The sequence below is a fragment of the Hylobates moloch genome, unplaced genomic scaffold (assembly GCF_009828535.3).
Source record: "Hylobates moloch isolate HMO894 unplaced genomic scaffold, HMol_V3 SCAFFOLD_23, whole genome shotgun sequence".
Lineage (NCBI taxonomy): Eukaryota > Metazoa > Chordata > Mammalia > Primates > Hylobatidae > Hylobates > Hylobates moloch.
Genome location: NW_026652298.1, coordinates 38,241,287 through 38,261,778, shown reverse-complemented (window position 1 = coordinate 38,261,778; position 20,492 = coordinate 38,241,287). Strand labels below are relative to the sequence as shown.

At 46.4% G+C, this 20,492-nt stretch overlaps 1 long non-coding RNA gene across 1 annotated transcript in view; it reads left to right on the top strand.

Moving 5' to 3' along the window:
• The window catches only part of LOC131382336 (uncharacterized), a 33,989-nt gene extending 33,361 nt beyond the window's left edge, over positions 1 to 628 (top strand). The window contains exon 3 of the long non-coding RNA XR_009211723.1: positions 504 to 628. This is a non-coding gene — a long non-coding RNA (uncharacterized LOC131382336). The remainder of the gene's footprint in view (positions 1 to 503) is intronic.
• The last annotated feature ends 19,864 nt before the right edge of the window (positions 629 to 20,492 follow it).

Here is a 20,492-nt window from a genome sequence, read left to right as displayed (position 1 = left end):
CTCAGCTCACTGCAAGCTCTGCCTCCCAGGTTCACGCCATTGTCTTGCCTCAGCCTCTCCGAGTAGCTGGGACTACAGGCGCCCGCCACCACGCCCGGCTAATTTTTTGTATTTTTAGTAGAGACGGGGTTTCACCGTGGTCTTAATCTCCTGACCTCGTGATCTGCCCGTCTCGGCCTCCCAAAGAGCTGGGATTACAAGCGTGAGCCACCGCGCCCGGCAAAGAAATTTTTTTTTAAGAGATGGGGCTCTTACTATGTTGCTCAGGCTGGACTTGAACTTCTGGCCTCAAGCAATCCTCCCACAGCAGCCCCCCAACTACCTGGGACAACAGGCGCACCACTGTGCCTAGATCATATCACTTCTTGCTTAAAACCCTTTCATGGCTTCCCTTTACCCTTACAGTAAAAATCCTAACCCGTGACCATGGCTACAAGACTCCTATAATATACCCTAAACCCCGTGATGTGACCATTCATGATGTTCTTCTCCGTGCCCTGCAGACTCACCAGATCACCACACTTTGTTTCTCTGATGCAAACCATTCTTCCACCTGATCTTCACAAGGCTGCCTTCTTTCCTGTTGTTCTCATCTTCACTTAGTGTCACCTTCTCAGAGCATGCCCACCCCAGGTCCTCTTGACCACAACACCTCATCATTTTTAGCACCAGCTAAAATATCCTGTCTGCATGATTACTGTCTGAAGCCAGCCCTTGCATGGAAACTCCTTCAGAGCAGAGCTCTGCTGTGCTTGCTCCAGGGGCTGGGAGAGACACACAGCAGAGACTTGTGAGATAATAAATGTGTGAGAGACACAACAGACACTTGACAAATGTTTGTGGGCTGGAGAGCTTTTTGATATCAACCACATTCCCTTTGGAAAGCTTTGGAGGTGCTCCAGGTTCCAGAGGAACCATCTGGAAAACGCTTCCATGAAGGAAGTTAATCTCTTTCAGCCTTTCTTCCAGTGTAAAGTTCTTACAACCTTTCTTAGTTGCATCTGATCATTTTAATCCAGGAAAGTTCTTATTAGGGGTTTGCAAATGCTGGTGTTCTGAGGGGAGCTACATCTTTCCCTGATTTAGTTCTAGATAACACACATGGACTGGAACACCATGATTTTTTCCCTTGGGTGGGTTTTCACGTGGGGTCTGCCAGGCCAGCTGTCCTTCTGTGCGGAGCAAGGATCCAGTGACTGCATGGCTGTAGGCTGCAAACCTCTTCCCCAGGACTGTTGTGGATTTGGGGTCAGTCCAAGGTATACAGGACACGCACAGCTGGAAACACCTGTAGGGGGACACCCTGGAGGAGCCTTTGACCCAAGGGAGCTGGTGGGACTTGAACGCCAAGTAGGACTCTGAGCAAGGGAAGGCATGGGCCCAGCTACCCAGCAGGGACCCCACCTTCACAGTGGAGTTGGGTCCCAAAGGCTGCCCTGTTACCGGCTGGCTGCAGGGAAGTCCAGGAGTCCCCGGGGTAGGGGATGGAACGGCAGGGAGGCCTATGGGGCCTAGCCACATTGGAGTATTCACAGATTTCAACACCTAAACTAGCCGAACCGGGGCTCGCCAGACGCTGCCTTGGCCTCCCCACTGGCCAAAGACCCTGCCGTCCTCCGCCTGCTGCTCCATATCCAGCCATGCTGGCCTCCGATCCACTCCTCAAAGACACTGTGCTCCCTCGGGGCTTTGCACACAGTGGCTGTTTTCCCTAGAAGCTGCCTGACCTGAAAACATCCCCCTCTTCCTTCTGCAGACAGTTCCTCGTTCCCTTCTTCAAGGCGGCCTTCCCTGACCCCTAGACTGGTCCAGGGACCATGCTCCCCACTCTTGGGTCTAGCCTTCTGAGCACACGCCCAGTTGATTGTTTTGTTTGAGACAGGGTTACACTTTGTTGCCCAGGCTGGAGTGCAGTGGTGCAATCTCAGCTCACTGTAACCACCGCCTCCTGGGTTCAAGTGATTCTGCTGCCTCAGCCTCCCGAGTAGCTGGGATTACAGATGTGCACCAACATGCCCAGCTCATTTTTGTATTTTTAGTAGAGATGGGGTTTCACCATGTTGCCCAGGCTGGTCTCGAACTTCTGAGCTCAAATGATCCGCCTGCCTCCGCCCGCCTTGGCCTCTGCCTCCCAAAGTACCGAATGTGTCCGTTTCATAATCCCACAGTGAGGAGGTTTCCCACTCAACCGACTCCAGAATTATTTTTCTCACTATTCTCTCACCAACTTCTCATTAAGCAGTTGCCGAATGAACGTTCGAATGAATGGACAGACCCAAAATTCCCAGCCTCCTGCGTATCCCGTGAATCTTTCTCTGGCTACGCCTCCTGGTAGGGAGTTTACCACTCTTGGGGTCTAGAAAAACGGGTTCTGTGTGGATGCTGGGACCTCAGGGGTCCTTCCCATAGTAGCACCGAGAGCCCACAGGGGCTGGCTTTGCCGGACAGGAGATTCTGCCAGAGAACATGAGGGGCCAAGCCGCAAAGCCCCAGTGTGGAGGTCCTGGCTTTTTTTTGGCAGGGTAAAGTTGCCCAGGAGACGCTTGGTGAGCTGATGAGAGCTTTTCTCGCACTGATGAGACCTCCTTCGGCTCACCTGCACCTGTCTTGCAGCACGGACGTGAGAGCTACATCTGTGAAACATTGCTGGCGTTGCCTTTACCCAAACAACCAACGTGCTTTGTCTCTCCCTCCTATTTGATTGTTCTACCAGGATTTTTTTCCCCCATAGAAAGATTTCATCTTTCCTGAGTGGCTGGAAAGGTGGTAAAACAAAGTGTTAAAAGGCGTTTAATAGGCCGGGCGCAGTGGCTCATGCATGTAATCCCAGCACTTTGGGAGGCCAAGGCGGGTGGCTCACCTGAGGTCATGAGTTCTCAACCAGCCTGGCCAATATGGCGAAACCCTGTCTGTACCAAAAATAACAAAAATTAGCTGGGCGTGGTGACGGGCCCCTGTAATCTCAGCGACCCGGGAGGCTGAGGCAGGAGAATCGCTTGAACCCAGGAGGCGGAAGTTACAGTGAGCCGAGATCCCGCCATTGCACTCTAGCCTGGGCAACAAGAGCAAAAAAAAAAAAAAAAAAAAAAAAAAAAAAAAAAGGCGTTTAATGAAAGAGAATACACTAAATAATGTTTGTGCTATTTTGTCCTTTTCTTAGAGCCACGGTAAGAGGAGTAGGGGAGAGGGAGGAGAAGTGGTTTTTTCTTATTCAATTCTTCAGTCGCCTAAACTGGGAAGGTATTGGCCAGATAGTTTCCAGAGGGAACTCTCCCGCAGCTGAAGGCAATTCTCCCAGTCTTGGCGGCTGCTTGGAGTAACACACACAACCTCTTGGTGTTAAGCTCCTTTGACTTCGCGCAAATGGCCGATACTCACCTGGCTGCAGCGGGACCCCTGCCACGCACTGTCCCAGGCAGAGAGGCATCTTTGGCTTGCCGGGTCCATGAGCTGCCAATCATCATGCAGGAAACGAACTCGCAGGCCAGACCTCCTGCATAAATGCCCCGGAGCAGCCACCAGAGCCCAGAACTTGGACAGGGCAGGGAGGAAGCCGCTGGCAGAACGAGGAAAACTCGTTCTGAGGTGGGAGGTGGGAGGTGCTGCGCTGGGAAGGGAAACTCTGTGGAGGGTTGGGTGGTCCTGGCTCATCTTGACACTTGCCTGTCTGGAAGGGGGGTTTTTAAAAAACTGGATAGAAACTGGATAAGATGTACCTGTTTAATGGGGAAAGATGAGGTGAGTGATTTTAAGTGTTAGGGAACAATCTGGGAAACCTGCGCCTTAAGGAAAACCTGATACGGGGGGAGTTTCCCGCAAAGCTGAGAGGAAGCAGGTGCCAGTCTCGCTGACGCAGACTGGGGAGCAACTTTCTCCCTGCAGAATGTGCTCAGGGGTTCACCCCCAGTCTGTGGTTGAGGGTGAGGCAGGGAAGCTGAAAGCAGCAGCAGCAGAAGGCCACCCAAAGGTGGCTGTGGTTCCAGCCCGGTCAAGAACGGCGGATCCACTCCTCAGCAGGGAACTGCAAGTCAATCCCACAATGAAGCTGGGCTCCAGGGCTCACGCCTGTAATCCCAGCACTTTGGGAGTCCGAGGTGGGTGGATCACCCCTAAAGTCAGAAGTTCGAGACCAGCCTGGCCAACATGGTGAAACTCCGTCTCTACTAAAATTACAAAAATTAGCCAGGTGTGGTGGTGCACGCCTGTAATCCCAGCTACCAGGGAGGCTGAGGCAGGAGAATCTCTTGAACGTGGGAGGCGGAGGTTGCAGTGAGCCAAGATCATGCCAGTGCACTCCAGCCTGTGCAGAAGAGTGAAACTCTATCTCAAAACAAACAAACAAAAAACAAAACCACAATGAGACACCACCTTATGTCCACGAGGATGCCACAGTCAAAACCATGGAGAATGAGAAGTGATGGCAGGGACGTGAAGACACGGGAACTTTTATGCACCTTGGATGGGAATGTAAAATGACGCAGCCATTGTGCAAAACAGCATAGCCGTTCCTCAAAAGTTTAAACACAGGGTTACCAGCAACTCCACTCCTATGTATATACCCAGGAGAAATGAAAACTGCCATCCACACAAAAACATGTGCAGGCATACTCACAGCAGCATTGCCTTTAATAGCCCAAAGTGGAAACAACCCAGATGTCCACAAACTGATGAACAGATTAACAAAATGTGGTCTATCCATACAATGGAATATTATTCAACCATAAATAGGACTGAAGCCAGGCACAGTGGCTCATGCCTGTAATCCTAACACTTTGGGAGGCTGAGGCGGGTGGATCACCTGAGATCAGGAGTTCGAAACCAGCCTGGCCAGCAGGGTGAAACCCAGTCTCTACTAAAAATACAAAAATTAGCCGGGCGTGGTGGTGGGCACCTGTAATCCCAGCTACTAGGGAGGCTGAGGCAGGAGAATCACTTGAACCCGGGAGGCAGAGGTTGCAGTCAGCTGAGATCATGCCACTGCACACTAGCCTGGGCGACAGAGAAAGACTCCGTCTCCAAAAAAAAAAAAAAAGACAGGAAGTAGATGAATGGTTGTCTGGAGTTAGGATTGGGGAATGGCAGGATTAAGGAAGTGATAGTTAAGAGACAATGGTGTTTCTTTTTGGGATAATGAAAATGTCCTAAAGTGGATTGTGGTGATGGTTGTACAACTGTGAATATATGAGAAGTTACTGAATTGTATACTTAAAAGGGTGAATCAGGCCAAGTGCAGTGGCTCATGCCTGTAATTCTAGCATTTTGGGAGGTCAAGATGGGAGGATCACTTGAGCCCAGGAATTTGAGATCAGCCTGGGCAACATGGTGAGACCCCCATCTCTATAAAAATAAAAACTAGTAAAAAAAAATAGTGAATCATATGGTATGCGAATTATATCTCAGTAAAACTGTTTAAAGAAAAAGAATTTTGGGTCAGGGAGTCTCATTTTAGTCTATGTGATAGGATCTCCTATTATCCCTCCAGCCATCTGTGAAATAATTGACTTGGACTGGATAGGGCTAACAATAAAGGAATTTCTTGTTATAGTAAGTGCATAAGATAAGGGTACAAATTCTACTCTGAGGCACCCATGAAAAGTGAGGACTAGGAAAGAAAATATCACCCTGAACATTCAGACTAAAAACAATCAATACATAATTGATTGTGCAACAATCTGCAGTAATATAAGAGACAGCTTAAAAAGAAACTGCAATAGAGAAGAAATTGAATCAGTAATTAATAACTTTCCAAAACAGAAAGTACCAGGCGCAGATGGGCTCACTGGTGAATTCTACTGAACACTTGAGGAAGAAATTATACCAATTCTCTACAATCTCTTTCAGAAGAGAGAAACTGAGGGTATACTTCCTAACTCATTCTGCAAGGCTAGCATCACCTTTCCTAACTTATTCTATGAGGCTAGCATCACCTTAACCAGACATCACCAGAAAGAAAAGCTACAAGGCGGGGTGCAATGGCTCTTGCCTGTAATCCCAGCACTTTGGGAGACTGAGGCAGAGGACTGCTTGAGCTCAGGGAGTTTAAAACCAGCCTGGGCAACATAGTGAGAGCTCGTCTCTACTAAAATTAAAAAAAAAAAAAAAAAAAAAAAGGCTGAGTATGGTAGCTCACACCTGTAATCCCAGCACTTTGGGAGGCCGAGGTGGGCAGATCACCTGAGGTCAGGAGTTCAAAACCACCCTGACCAACATGGTGAAACCGCGTCTGTACAAAAAATACAAAAATTAGCTGGTCGTGGTGGCCCAGGCCTGTAATCCCAGCTACTCAGGAGGCTGAGGCACAAGAATCCCTTGAACCCGGGAGGTGAAGGTTGCAGTGAGCCGAGATCGCACCACTGCACACCAGCCTGGGTGACAGAGTGAGACTCAGTCTTAAAAAAAAAAAGAAAAAGAAGAAAAGAAAAGAAAAATTAGCCAAGAGTGGTGGGGCACACCCATAGTCCCAGCTATTCAGGGGGTTGAGGCAGGAGGATTATTTGAGCCTGGGAGGTTGAGTCTACAGTGAGCCCTGATTGTGCCACTGCACTCCAGCCTAGGCAACAGAGTGAGACCCTGTCTTAATTTAAGAAAGAAAACGAAAAGAAAACTACAGAGCAATATATCTTATGAACATAGATGCAAAAATTCCCAACAAAATATTAGCAAATAGAATCCAACAATATATAAATAGTAGTATACACCACTACCAAGTGGGATTTATCCTAGGTATGCAAGCCTGGTTCCACATTTGGAAATCAATGAGTGTAATCCATCACATCGACAGGCTAAGGAAGAAAAATCACACGACCATATCAACAGATGTTGTTACACCCTTCACAAAAATTAACGCAAAATGGATCCCAGACCATTTTGAGTTAATGCAGTACTATAAAACTCCTAGAAGATAAAATAGGAGAAAACCCAGATGACCTTGGGCATGGCAGTGACTTTTAGGAAACAACAAAAAAGATACAATTCATGAAATAAGTAACTGATAAACTGGATTTCATTAAAATCAAAAATGTCTGCTCTCTGAAAGACACTTTCAAGAGAATGAAAAGACAAGCTACAGACTTGGAGAAAATATTTGCAGAAGACTTATCTGATAAAGGACTGTTATCTAAGATATACAAAGAATTCTTAAAACTCGACAATAAGAAAATGAACAGATGGATTGAAAAAATGGGCAAAAGATCTAAACAGTCGCCTCACCAAAGAAGAGATACAGATGGCAAATAAGCATATGAAAAGATGCTCCATATCATATGTCATTAGGGAAATACAAATTAAAACAACAATGAGCTGGGCATGGTGGTTCATGCCTGTAATCCCAGCACTTTGGGAGGCCGAGGCAGGAGGATCACGAGGTCAGGAGATCGAGACCATCCTGGCTAACATGGTGAAAACCCTGTCTCTACTAAAAATACAAAAAATTAGCCAGGCGTGGTGGCACGTGCCTGTAGTCCCAGCTATTCTGGAGACTGAGGCAGGAGAACTACTTGAACCCAGGAGGCGGAGGTTGCAGTGAGCGGAGATCGTGGCACTGCACTCCAGCCTGGGCAACAGAACGAGAGTAGATCTCAAGACAGTGTCACAGTTTCTGACGAAGCTAAACATAACCTTACCGTATGATCCAGCAATCACACTCCTTCTTATTTACCCAGATGAGTTGAAAATTTAGGTCAACACAAATATCTGCACATAGATTTTTATAGCAGCATTATTCATAATTGTTAAAACTTGGACACACCCAAGATGTTCTTCAGTACGCGAAGGGATAACTAAACCTTGGCATATCCAGACAACAGAATATTATTCAGTACGAAAAAGAAATTCAGTGGAATATTATTCAGTGCTAAAAAGTTATCAAGTCATGAAAAGACATGGAGGAACTTTTTTTAATAAAAATTTTAACTTTATTAAACTACAGATGGAGTCTTACGATGTTGCCCAGGCTGGTCTCCAACTCCTGGGTTCAGGCAATCCTCCAGCCTCAGCCTCTTAAGTGCTAAGATTACAGGCGTGAGCCACCACACCCAGCCATTTTATTTATTTATTTATTTGTTTGATTGTTTGTTTGTTTGTTTATTTATTTATTTATTTATTTATTTATTGAGATGGAGTCTCACTCTGTTGCTCAGGCTGGAGTGCAGTGGCACGATCTCTGCTCACTGCAACCTCTGCTTCCCCAGTTCAAGTGATTCTCCTGCCTCAGGCTTCCGAGTAGCTGGGATTACAGGTATGCGCCACCATGCCTGGCTAATTTTTGTATTTTAGTAGAGATGGGGTTTCACCTTATTGGTCGGGCTGGTCTCGAACTCCTGACCTCAGGTGATCTGCCCGCCTTGGCCTCCCAAAGTGCAGGGATTACAGGTGTTAGCCACAGCACCCAGCCATTGAGGAACTATAAACACATGTTACTAAGTGAAAAACACCAATCTGAAAAGGCCACATAGCATATGATTCCAACTATACGACATTCTGCAAAAGGCAAAGCTATGCAGATATGGAGACAGTAAAAGGATCACTAGTTTCTAGGGGTTAAAGGAGAGGGAGAGATGAATAGGTGATGCACAGAGGATTTTTAGGGCAGTGAAACTATTCTGTATGATACTGTAGTGATGGATTCACATCATTATATATTTGTCCAAACCCATAGGATGTACAACACCAAGAGTGAACCCTAATGTTAACTGTGGACTTCAGGTAATGATGGCGTGTCAATGTAGAGTGATTCTATCTATCTATCATCTATCTATCTATCTATCTATCTATCTATCTATCTATCTATCTATCATCTATCTATATCTATCATCTATCTATCTATCTATCTATCTACCTACCTACATATCTACCTACCTACCTACCTACAATGTCTTGCTCTGTTGCCCAGGGTGGTCTTTAACTCCTGCGTTCAAGCAATCCTCTTGCCTTGGCCTTCCAAAGTGCTGTCCAGTATAGATTTATTGACTGTAACAAATACACCACTCAGGGCAGGATATTGATCGTCAGGGAGGTTGTATATATGTGGGGAAATTGGTATGTGAGAATTCTCTCTACTTTCTGCTCAATTTTGCTGTAAACCTACAACGACAACAAAAAGGAAGGGAAGAAAAGGGAGAAGGAAGGGAGAGGGAGGGGGAGGCCGGGCATGGTGGCTCATGCTTGTAATCCCAGTACTTTGAGAGGCCGAGGAGGGTGGATCACTTGAGGTCAGGAGTTCAAGACCAGCCTGGCCAACATGGTGAAACCCTGTCTCTACTAAAAATACAAATAAATTAGCTGGGCGTGGTGGTGGGCACCTGTAATCCCAGCTACTTGGGAGGCTGAGGCAGGAGAATTGGTTGAACCTGAGAGGCAGAGGTTGCAGTAAGCTGAGGTTGCACCACTGCACTCCAGCCTGGGCCACAGAGTGAGACTCCGTCTCAAAAAAAAAAAAATTAGCCAGGCATGGTGGCGCGTGCCTGTAATCCTAGTGCTCAGGAGGCTGAGGCAGGAGAATCACCTGAACCCGGGAGGTGGTGTGAGCTGAGTTTGTGCCACCGCACTCCAGCCTGGGGGACAGAGCAAGACTCTGTCTCAAAAAAAAAAAAAAAAGAAAAAAGAAAAAAAGCAACTTTTGCTGACTTTTCAACAGCAACAACAGAAGCTAGAAGTAGTAGAATAATATCTTCAATCTGTTGGAAAGAAAACGAAACAACACAACAACAGCAAACTTGCCAAACTAGAATTTTACCCAGTGCAAAAGTTCTTCAGTACAGAGAAGTCTAGGGTGTTCTTCAGGCAGAAGCAAAAATTGTCCCAGAGGGGAGGTTGGGGATAAAGGAAGGAATGAAAAGGGATAAAAATGTCTCACTCTGTTGCCCAGGCTGGCGTGCAGTGTCACGATCTCGGCTCACTTCAAATTCTGCCTCTTGGGTTTAAATGATCCTCCCACCTCGGCCTCCCAAGTAGCTGGGATTACAAGCATGTGCCACCATGCCCAACTAATTTTTACATTTTTAGTAGAGACAGGGTTTCACCATGTTGGCCAGGCTGGTCTTGAACTCCTGACCTCAAGTGATCTGCCCGTCTTGGCCTCCTAAAGTGCTAGAATTATAGGTGTGAGCCACCACGCCCAGCCGCTTATTGTAATTTTTAGAATAATTACTAAAAATGGTAAAAAACCAGAATAACTCTCAAACTAACACAGGAACAAAATGAAAATGTAAAAATTCAACCCAAACTAAACAAAGCCAAAAATGAGATAAAAGAACAGAGAAGGCCAGGAGCGGTGGCTCATGCCTGTAATCTGAGCAATTTGGGAGGCTGAGGCAGGTGGGTCACTTGAGGTCAGGAGTTCGAGACCAGCCTGGCCAACATGGTGAAACCCCATCTCTACTAAACATACACAAATTAGCCGGGCGTGGTGATGGGTGCCTGTGATCCCAGCTATTCAGGAGGCTGAGGCAGGAGAACTGCTTGAATCCAGAGGCAGAGGTTGCAGTTAGCTGAGATTGCACCATTGCACTCCAGTCTGAGCAACAGAGTGAGACTCCGTCTTAAAAAAAAAAAAAAAAAAAAAAAAGGACAGAGAATAGGTGATGAATAGAAAGCCCATTCATGGCAAACTGCATATCAATAATTACATGAATGGTAAGTGGGTTAAATGCTCCAGCTAAAAGACAAAGATTATCACACTGGATAGACACCAAATCCAACACATATTAAATACAAGAGACTCATGTAATATTTAGAGATAAAGTAAGACTGAAAGGAAAATAATAAAAAAGTATATACAATTGAAATACTATTAGTAATTCAGTGTAGTAAATTCCAATATCAAGCAAACATACTTTAAAGTGAAAAAAAAAAAAAAGCATCTGTAGAATTAAGGAGGGTCACTCTATAATAATAAAAGATTATTCTATATTTGTATGTACCTAATTACATGATACACAGAGCAATGTGAACAGAATTATATGGAGAAATCGACAAGTCCATGTTCATAGTGGGGTGTTTGACACAGCTTTTTCAGTAATCAATGGAACAGGCGGACAATAAATCAATAACACTGTAGAAGATTGGAGACATCATAATGAACAATCTTGTTGTACGAACATATGGAGAACTGTGCACCCAACAAGTGAAAAATATGTTATTTTCAAGAAGATATCATCCATTTTAAAATATGATGATCTGCTGGGCCAAAATGCAAGTTTCAACACATTTCAAAGGATTAAAATAAAGCAGATAATGTTATCCTAACATATTGCAAATAGTTTAAGAATCGATAACAAAAATATTAAAAAGTCCCTGTGTCTTTGAAAACTATACTTTCGAGTAACATGCTTCTAAAATATACTTCTAAATAATGCATGGGTTTCAGAACAAATAAAAATGGAAATTTGAAATTACTTTGAACTATACTATATGTAATGAAAAACAAAATACAACAAAACTTATGGAGTAAAGCTAACGCAGTGCTTGGAGGGAAATTTATAGCCTTAATTGCATATTTTAGGGAAGAAGAAAGGCTTAAAATATAATGAGCTAAGCACATTCATTTTAAGATGTCAGGAAAAGAACAACTAAAGAAACCCAACAAAAGTAGACAGGAGGAAATGATTTAAATATATAATAGTGTAGACAGGAGGAAATGATTTAAATATATAATAAAGTAGACAGGAGGAAATGGTTTCAATGTATAATAAGTATAAAAACAAACACACAATGGAGAGAATCAACAAAGCCGAAACTGAAACCACTAATAAAATTGATTAACCCCTGATGGAATGATTAAAAGGAAACGATTTGACAGTTTTCACCAAAGGCATCTGTGAAAAGAAAAAGAAAATAGAAAAGGAAAAGGCCGGGCGCGGTGGCTCACGCCTGTAATCCCAGCACTTTGGGAGGCTGATGCACATGGATCACCTGAGATCAGGAGTTTGGCACCAGCCTGGCTAACATGGTGAAACCCCATTTCTACTAAAAATACAAAAAATGAACTGGGTGTGGTGGCGTGCGCCTATAATGCCAGCTACTCAGGGGGCTGAGGCAGGAGAATCGCTTGAACCTAGGAGGCAGAGGTTGCAGTGAGCTGAGATCGCGCCATTGCACTCCAGCTTGGGCGACAGAGTGAGACTCTTATCTCATAAAAAAAGGAAAAAAAAAAAGAAAATAAGGCACAAATAACAAATACAAGAAATAAAAAAGAGACTTCACCACAAAATAAGAGTATATCATCAAAAACTTTAGGCCAACAAACTTGAAAATTTGGTGAAATGACCAGATTCACAGAAAAATACAACCTAACTGACACAATAAGAAATCGAAAATCTTAGTCCTCAGCCAGGTGCAGTGGCTCACACCTGCAAATCCCAGCACTTTGGGAGCTGAGGCGGGCGGATCACCTGAGGTCAGGAGTTCGAGACCAGCCTGGCCAACATGATGAAACCCCGCCTCTACTAAAAATAACAAAAATTAGCCGGGTGTGGTGGTGGGCCCCTGTAATCCCAGCAACTTGGGAGGCTGAGGCAGGAGAATCGCCTGAACTCAGGAGGCGCAGGTTGCGGGAGCTGAGATCGCACCATTGCACTCCAGCCTGGGGGACAAGAGTAAGACAAAAAAGAAAATCTTAGTCCTGTAACTATCAAAGAAATTAAACTGTAATTTAAAAACATCCTATGATAAAACTCAGGGTCTAAATTCCTTCGTTGGGGAATACTACTAAACATTGAAGAAAGAAATAAAGCTAAGTTATAACATACTTTTTCTAGAAAGCAGAAGAAGAATCATGGACTAATTTTGGGAGACTAGCATAACCTTTATACTAACACCCAACAACAACAGTTAAAAAAAAAAAAAAGAAAGAAAAATACAGGTTAATTTCACTCATTAATGTAACTGCAAAAATCCTAGACAAAATACTAGCAAGTCAAATCAAGCAATATATACAAGGATTACACATAATGACCATATTGGATTTATTCCAGGAATGCAGCTTTGGTGTAACATTAGGAAATCAGTGGATAGAATCCACCAGGTTAATAGACTGAAGAAGGAAATTCAGCCGGTGTAGTGGCTCATGCCTGTACTTTGAGAAGCCAAAGTGAAGCCAAGTGTTTTGAGAGACCACACTGTGAGGACAGCTTGAGGCCAGGAGTTTGAAAACAGCCTGGGCAGCATAGTGAGACCCTGTTTCTACAAAAAATTAGCTGGGCATCATGTGCATGCCTGTAGTCCCAGCTACTCAGGAGAGTGAGGCGGGAGGATCGTTTGAGTCCAGGAGTTCAAGGTTACACTAAGCTATGATTGTACCACCGCACTCCAGCCTGGGTAACAAAAGAAGACCCTGACTCTTAAAAAAAAAAAAAAAAGGTATAAAGGGTTAGGAAGTTGGGGAAAAAAACCACAAATATTTTTTTTTTTTTTTTTTTTTTTTTAAGATGGAGTTTTGCTTTTGTTGCCCAGGCTGGAGTACAAGGGCACGATCTCCGCTCACTGCAACCTCCACTTCCCAGGTTCAAGCAATTCTCCTGCCTCAGCCTCCCAAGTAGCTGGGATTACAGGCACCTGCCACCACGCCCAGCTAAGTTTTTTTTTTTTTTTTTTTTTGTATTTTTAGTAAAGACAAGGTTAACCTACCAGAAACAACTTGATCTCCTGACCTTGTGATCCACCTGCCTCAGCCTCCCAAAGTGCTGGGGTTACAGGCGTGAGCCACTGTGCCCCGCCAATTTTTATATTTTTAGTAGAGACAGGGTTTCACCGTGTTGATCAGGCTGGATGGTCTTGAACTCCTGACCTCAGGCGATCCACCTCCCTTGGCCTCCCAAAGTCCTGGGATTACAGGCGTGAGCCACTGCCCCCAGCCCAGAGTCATTATTCTTATATACCGATTCTGTATGAAGAAAATCCAAAAGAATCTACTGATAAACATTACAGTTAAAAGATTTTAGCAAGGTTATGCAAAAATCAAGAGCGTTCCAATACTAAACAGAAAAATACATTTAAAACAGATTTGATCTACGATACTTTTAAAACATGTTATTGCCTAGGACTAAAACTAGCAAAAGATATGCAAAGACCTCTAAATAGGAAATAAAAAATTAAGTTATTACAAGAAATTTAAAAAGACCTCAAAAAATGGAGAGATATAAAAAACATCCATTGATAAGAAGACTCAATAATGAAAGTACATCAATTTTCAGACTGATCTATAGATCCAGTGCAACCCCCATGAACATCCCAATAGTTCTTTTAAAAAAATACAACTGAGCAAACTGACCCCCAAAAACATAAACAATCAAAAAGTCCAGGCTGGGTGCGGTGGCTCACATCTATAATCCCAGCACTTTGGGAGCCCGAGGCAGGAGGGTTGCTTGAGCCCAGGAGTTTGAGACCAGCCTGGGTAATAGAGGAAGACTTCGTCTCCACAAAAAATTTAAAAATTAGCTGGGCTTGGTGGCACACACCTGTGGTACCAGTTACTCAGGAGGCTGAGGTGGGAGGATGGCATGAGCCTGGGAGGTTTGAGTGTACAGTGAGCCATGACCACGCCACCGCACTCCAGCCTGGGTGACAGAGTGATACCCTGCCTCAAAAAAAAAAAAAAAAAAAAGGTATAAAGGGTTAGGAAGTTGGGAAAAAAACCACCAAAAGTCTTTTTTTTTTTTTTTTTTTAAGACGCAGTTTTGCTTTTGTTGCCCAGGCTGGAGTACAAGGGCACGATCTCCGCTCACTGCAACCTCCACTTCCCAGGTTCAAGCAATTCTCCTGCCTCCGCCTCCCAAGTAGCTGGGATTACAGGCACCTGCCACCACGCCCAGCTAATTTTTGTATTTATTTACTTTTTTTTTTTTTTTGAGATGGAGTCTCAAAGGACCAGATCAGTTATCTCTTTTGCCATTTTCTAACTGTGTGACCTTGGATAAGATACTTAACAACTCTGACCTTGGCTGCCACGATCCTCGGGCATAAAGGGGGATATAGTTTTATCTCACGGAGTTCTGGAATGAGTACAGTGCAACAACAGTAATAACATGGGATGAGCCCAGCCATGGTGGCTCACACCTATAATCCCAGCACTTTGGGAGGCCAAGGCAGGCAGATTGCTAGAGTCCAGGAGTTCGAGACCAGCCTGGGCAACACAGTGAGACACCCATCTCTACAAAAAAATTAAAAAATCATCTGGGCATAGTGGTGTGCACCTCAGCTACTTGGGAGGCTGAGGTGGGAGGACTGCTTGAGCCCAGGAGATCCAGGCTACAGTGAGCCGTGATTATGCCACTGCGCTCCAGCCTGGGTGACAGAGCCAGATCCTGTCTCAAAAACAAAAACAAAACACCAAAAATACATGAGATTAACTAGATTGTGACAGGTTTGTACCATGGAATACATAAAGCCGTTAAAATGATAGGATAACTACCTCAAAAATAAAAAGTTCTCACTCTGTCGCCGAGGCTGGAGTGCAGTGGCACCATCTCAGCTCACTGTAGCCTCTGCCTCCTGGGATCAAGTGATTCTCCTGCCTCAGCCTCCCAGCCTGGGATTCCAGGCACCTGCCACCAGGCATGGCTAATTTTTGTACTTTTTCAGTAGAGACGGGGTTTTACCATGTTGGCCAGGCTGGTCTTGAACTCCCGACCTCAGGCAATTCTCCCACCTCGGCCACCCAAAGTGCTGAGATTACAGGTGTAAGGCACCATGCCAGGCCTCAAAAATAAAGTTTTTTAAAAATGATAGTGTGGATCTGTATATCCGCATATAAGGAAGGAACTCCATGACACATAAGGGAATGAACAAAGCGAATCCCAATTCAGCATCAGTGTGCCTCAACCCTCATGCATCAGAACCACTGTGTGATTCGCATGTCATTGTTCTCCAGTGAGACCCAGGCACTGGTGTTAAAAACAAACTAAAAACAAACAAAGAAAGCAAACAACAGGTATTGTCACATGCAGCCCTGCGCGGAGAACCCGTGGTAATAAAAACAGCCACAGCTATTATTTTGGACTTACAGTGTAGCTGACATGGTTCTGAACACTTTGTCTACAGCAACTCACCGAATCCTGACAAAACCTCCAGGAGGAAGGTTCCATTATCCGCCCCCCATTCACAGACAAGAAAAATGAGGCGCAGACAGTTTACGCAGCTTGTTTATAATCACACAGCTAGTGGATAGTGGGGGTGGCACTTATGGGATCCAGGCAGAGCGGCTCTAAAAATCTAGCAGAATTCCATGCAGTGGTGGGGAGGGAAGAGGAGAGCAGAATTTAGGGATTTTCAATGTGAGTCGGCAGGGGAGGGGCCCAGGAATCTAATGATCCCCAGATCTGGAAACCTGGGGCATTGACTCCCAAGTCCCTGATAATAACCGCCTGGGGCATTCTTTAACTCTAAGATTCCAGGGCATTTTGGAGATTCTGCTTTCTGGATCTGAGGCAGGACCCATGAACCATCATGCTTAGCAAGGGTCCCAGGCGGGCCCAGCTTCACAGACCTGGAAAGCCACAGACAGCTTACCCTGGAGGGGCCATGCTTGCTTCAAACCTCTGCTGTCGACAGCCTGAAATTCTTTTTTTTTTTTTTTTTTTTGAGACAGAGTCTCACTCTGTTGCCCAGGCTGAGGTGCAGTTGCGCTATCTTGGCTCACTGCAACTTGTGCCTCCCAGGTGCAAGCGACTGTCTTGCCTCAGCCTCCCGAGTAGCTGGGACTATAGCACACGCCACCATCGCGGGCTAATTTTTGTATTTTTAGTAGAGATGGGCTTTCACCGTGTTCGCCAGGCTGGCCTCACACTCCTGACCTCAAGTGATCCGCCCCCCTTGGCCTCCCAAAGTGCTGGATTACAGGTATGAGCCACCACGCCAGGCTGGAATTCTTAATAATGTAATCTTCGAATGTGTGTTTTGTAAGTGATGGGACAGTGTGATGTGCGCCAGGGGCTTGGGGTCTAAGTACCTGTGATCTCACCCCCTACCCTCTCTCTGCCTCCCTGGGAAGGCTCTCCCTGGCAGTCCCCCCACACCTGGATGCTGCAGGCTTGGTTCCCCTACCTGCCCCTGCCTTGTGCACTGCCATGCTCTGCCCTTTATCCTTTGTCCCCAGAGGGCCTGGGCACAAGCGTGGGAAGGACTGGAGTCAGGTGTGCTGCCTGCAAACTTGTGGGGTTGTGGCCATTCCTGCCCCAGGCTGGCAGCGCCCAGCACATCTGTCTTGGTGGGGTTGGTGAGCCCCACGCATCTTGGCACAGATGTTTAAAAATCCCTGGGGGTCCCTGTCTGCAATGCAATGGGGCAGTGAGCATATGGGAGAAGAGATGCCTGGCTCGACCTCCGCAGAGGGTCCCCACACACCCTGCCTGACCTCCATGCCTGGGGGACCCCCCTCTTCCTCCTTCCACCCTCTCTGAGTTAGGCCTGCGTGGGTCTCTTCCAGCGCACCCAAGGACAAAAGCACAACACAAACGCTGTAATTTCTGTGATTCTGCACACAAGTTAAATGCTCTCATATTTGCACTTAAACCCGGCATCGCACAATATATCGATGAACAGTAAAGTTCATGCTGATAATTTACAATTTTATTTTTCTTTACGTAGAATGACATTAAATAAGAATAAAAAAAATACACCATGATGAGTCAAGGGAGAGAGAACACAGAAAAAAGGAAAAAAGTTTACATGTTAATATCTTTCACAGCACTTCGTTCTAACTTAAAACATTTTTTTTTAAGATAGCATCTTCTGTCGCTGAAGCTGGAGTGAGGTGGCGTGATCATAGCTCACTGCAGCCTCAACTGCCCGGACTCAAGTGATCCTCCCACCTCAGCCTTCCAAGTAGCTGGGACTACAGGCATGCACCACTATGCCTGGCTAATTTAAAAATTTTTTGTAGAGATGGGGGTCTCCCTGTGTTGCCCAGGCTGGTCTTGAACTCCTGGGTTCAAGCAGTCCTCCTGCCTCATCCTCCCAAAGTGCTAGGATTATAGGTGTGAGCCACTGCACCTAGCCTGATCCAACTTTTTGAACGAGGAGTCCTTCATCTTCGTTTTGCACTGGCCCCGAAAATTATGCAACTGGCTCCAATCTCAGGGATTCTTATTGTCAGGGAAGTTCAAGAAACTGTTCAGGAATATGGCCGGGCACGGTGGCTCACGCCTGCAATCCCAGAACTTTCATTGGCCGAGGTGGGCAGACCCCTTGAAGAGCTCAGGAGCTCAAGACCAGCCTGGTCAACATGGTGAGCAAAAAATACAAAAAATTCGCTGGGTGTAGTGGTGTACATCTGTAGTCTTAGTCCCACCTGCTTGAGAGGCTGAAGCGGGAGGATGGCTTGAGCCCAGGAGGCAGAGGTGGCAGTGAGCTGAGTTCGCTTCACTGAGCTCCAACCTGGGTGACAAAGCCAGACTCTGTTTCAAAAAAAAAGAAAAAAGAAAGAAACTAGAGGAATATGGATTGGAGAAAACTCTAAATTTGTGTCTGTATGTTGCCAGTAGCTGGCCCATTTTGCTGAGCGTTTTAGTTAAAGACACTACTGTAGACATCTCAGCTTCCTTGGGCTCCCCAGCTACAAGGGCACGTTCAGGAAGACACCACAGGCTCCAACCGCCTTCCTTATGGTCAACGGGCAGCAAGCCAGGCTCTGGAGACAGAGCTGGGGTGGAGGCGTCTCAGGCTAGTGGGCAAGTACTCTCGAAGGGCCAGCCAGGGGTGCTCAGTATTTGGCATGGGTGGACACTGGCCTGGGGAGAAGGGTAGCTGCAGGCCCTGGATAAAAGGCACTGGGCAATTTTTAACCAGCTGTATTATTTACATATGTATAAATGGATAGACATAGATGTAATTTTGCCTGAAAAAATACAGTGTACCCTATTTAATTTAATTTTTTTTTTTGAGGCAGACTCTCACTCTGTCATCCAGGCTGGAGCGCAGCGGTACGATCTTGGCTCACGCAACCTCTACCTCCCAGGTTCAAGCGATTCTCCTGCCTCAGCCTCTCAAGTAGCTGGGATCACAAGCATATGCCACCATGACCGGTTAATTTTTGTATTTTTAGTAGAGATGGGGTTTCACCATGTTGGCCAGGCTGGTCTCGAACTCCTGACCTCAGGTGATCCTCCCGCCTCGGCCTCCCAAAGTGCTGGGATTACAGGCGTGGGCCACTGTGCCCCGCCTAAATTTGAATTTCAAATAATTTCAAATGCCAAATTTTTTTTTTAATGTAAGTATATCCCAACTCATGCACTATTTGGGACATACTTATACTAAAAAATTATTCATTGTTGATCTGATCCTCATAGTTACATATACACCCTGTATTTTTATTTGCTAAATCTGGCAACATCCACTGGACAGGAAGTTCAAAGATCCAGATTCTAGTCCTGGCTTTGCGCTAACAAGGAGTTGGAGCAAAGAGGCTACTGCTTCTCAGGCCTCTGGTTAAAAGAAGCCCCTCTCCACCTCCCTCACTGCCTCCACCATCCAGGGTGAGAGAGAGGTACCGTCAGACACGCCAGAGCTAGACCCCAAGCGGATGCTTTCTAGGGCAAGGTGAGATTTTGCAGGAAAGGAGTGCATGGGCGTGCACAGGGGACGCGCGCTAAGTGTAAGGCGGCGTTCTCCATGCTTAGCAGTGCATCGGGATCGCCTGGTAAACGGGAACGATACTGACGTCCAGCGCCCCCATCCCCAACTCGACTGGTCTAAAGTGGGGCCCAGATACTTGTCTTTTTTTTTTTTAAAGTTCCACAGTGACTCCGATGTGACCTGCACAGTTAAGAAACTGCAGGAGTCTGGGTGGCTTCCAAGGATGGGTCAGGGGCTGGAGGCGGTCTGTGCAATTGGCCCCGGGCTTGCCGAGCTGGAAGAGCCCCTGAGTGCATTGGAGCCACTTCTGCCTACATGAAGAAAGGGGTGCCGGGAGGACTCAGGAGGGACTAGGACCCCATCCCACCCCTGGCACGGTACCTCCAGAAACCCAACAGGGGGAGCGCCTGGACCCCAGGAAGGGGGCCGCGTGGGGGACGCTGGCTGCGGACGCCTGTCCCCAAGGCGGCCAGAGGCTGACTCTGAATCCCAGGATGCCCAGGCCACGCCCGCTCGGTCCCGGAGCCTGGGACTCCTGAAGCCGCGAGGCCTCGTTTGGGGTCGCAAGTCTGAGCGCTCCGGGTCTGCTTGGCGCTAGATGGCGCCCGAGAGCGCGCCAGGCTCTCCCTGGGGAGACCTGCGGCCCGCCGGGGTCTCCCTGCTCTGGCGCAGGCAGATCATCTACCTCCTGCGTGGCGCAGTTACAGGATCCTTGGGCGGTGCCATGCAATGCCTTCTCAAGGCTCAGCACTTGGCCCGGCCCCTGGGAGGGATGGACAGTCGTGCGCCCCACAGAGGTTTGGGTCAACAGCCTGCGTATAGGACCGTGGTCCCATAAGATTTTCACGGAGTTGAAAAATTCTTAACATTCTTATGGCCTAGAGACTGCATAGGGGAACGCATTCCTCACGAGTTTGTGGTGATGC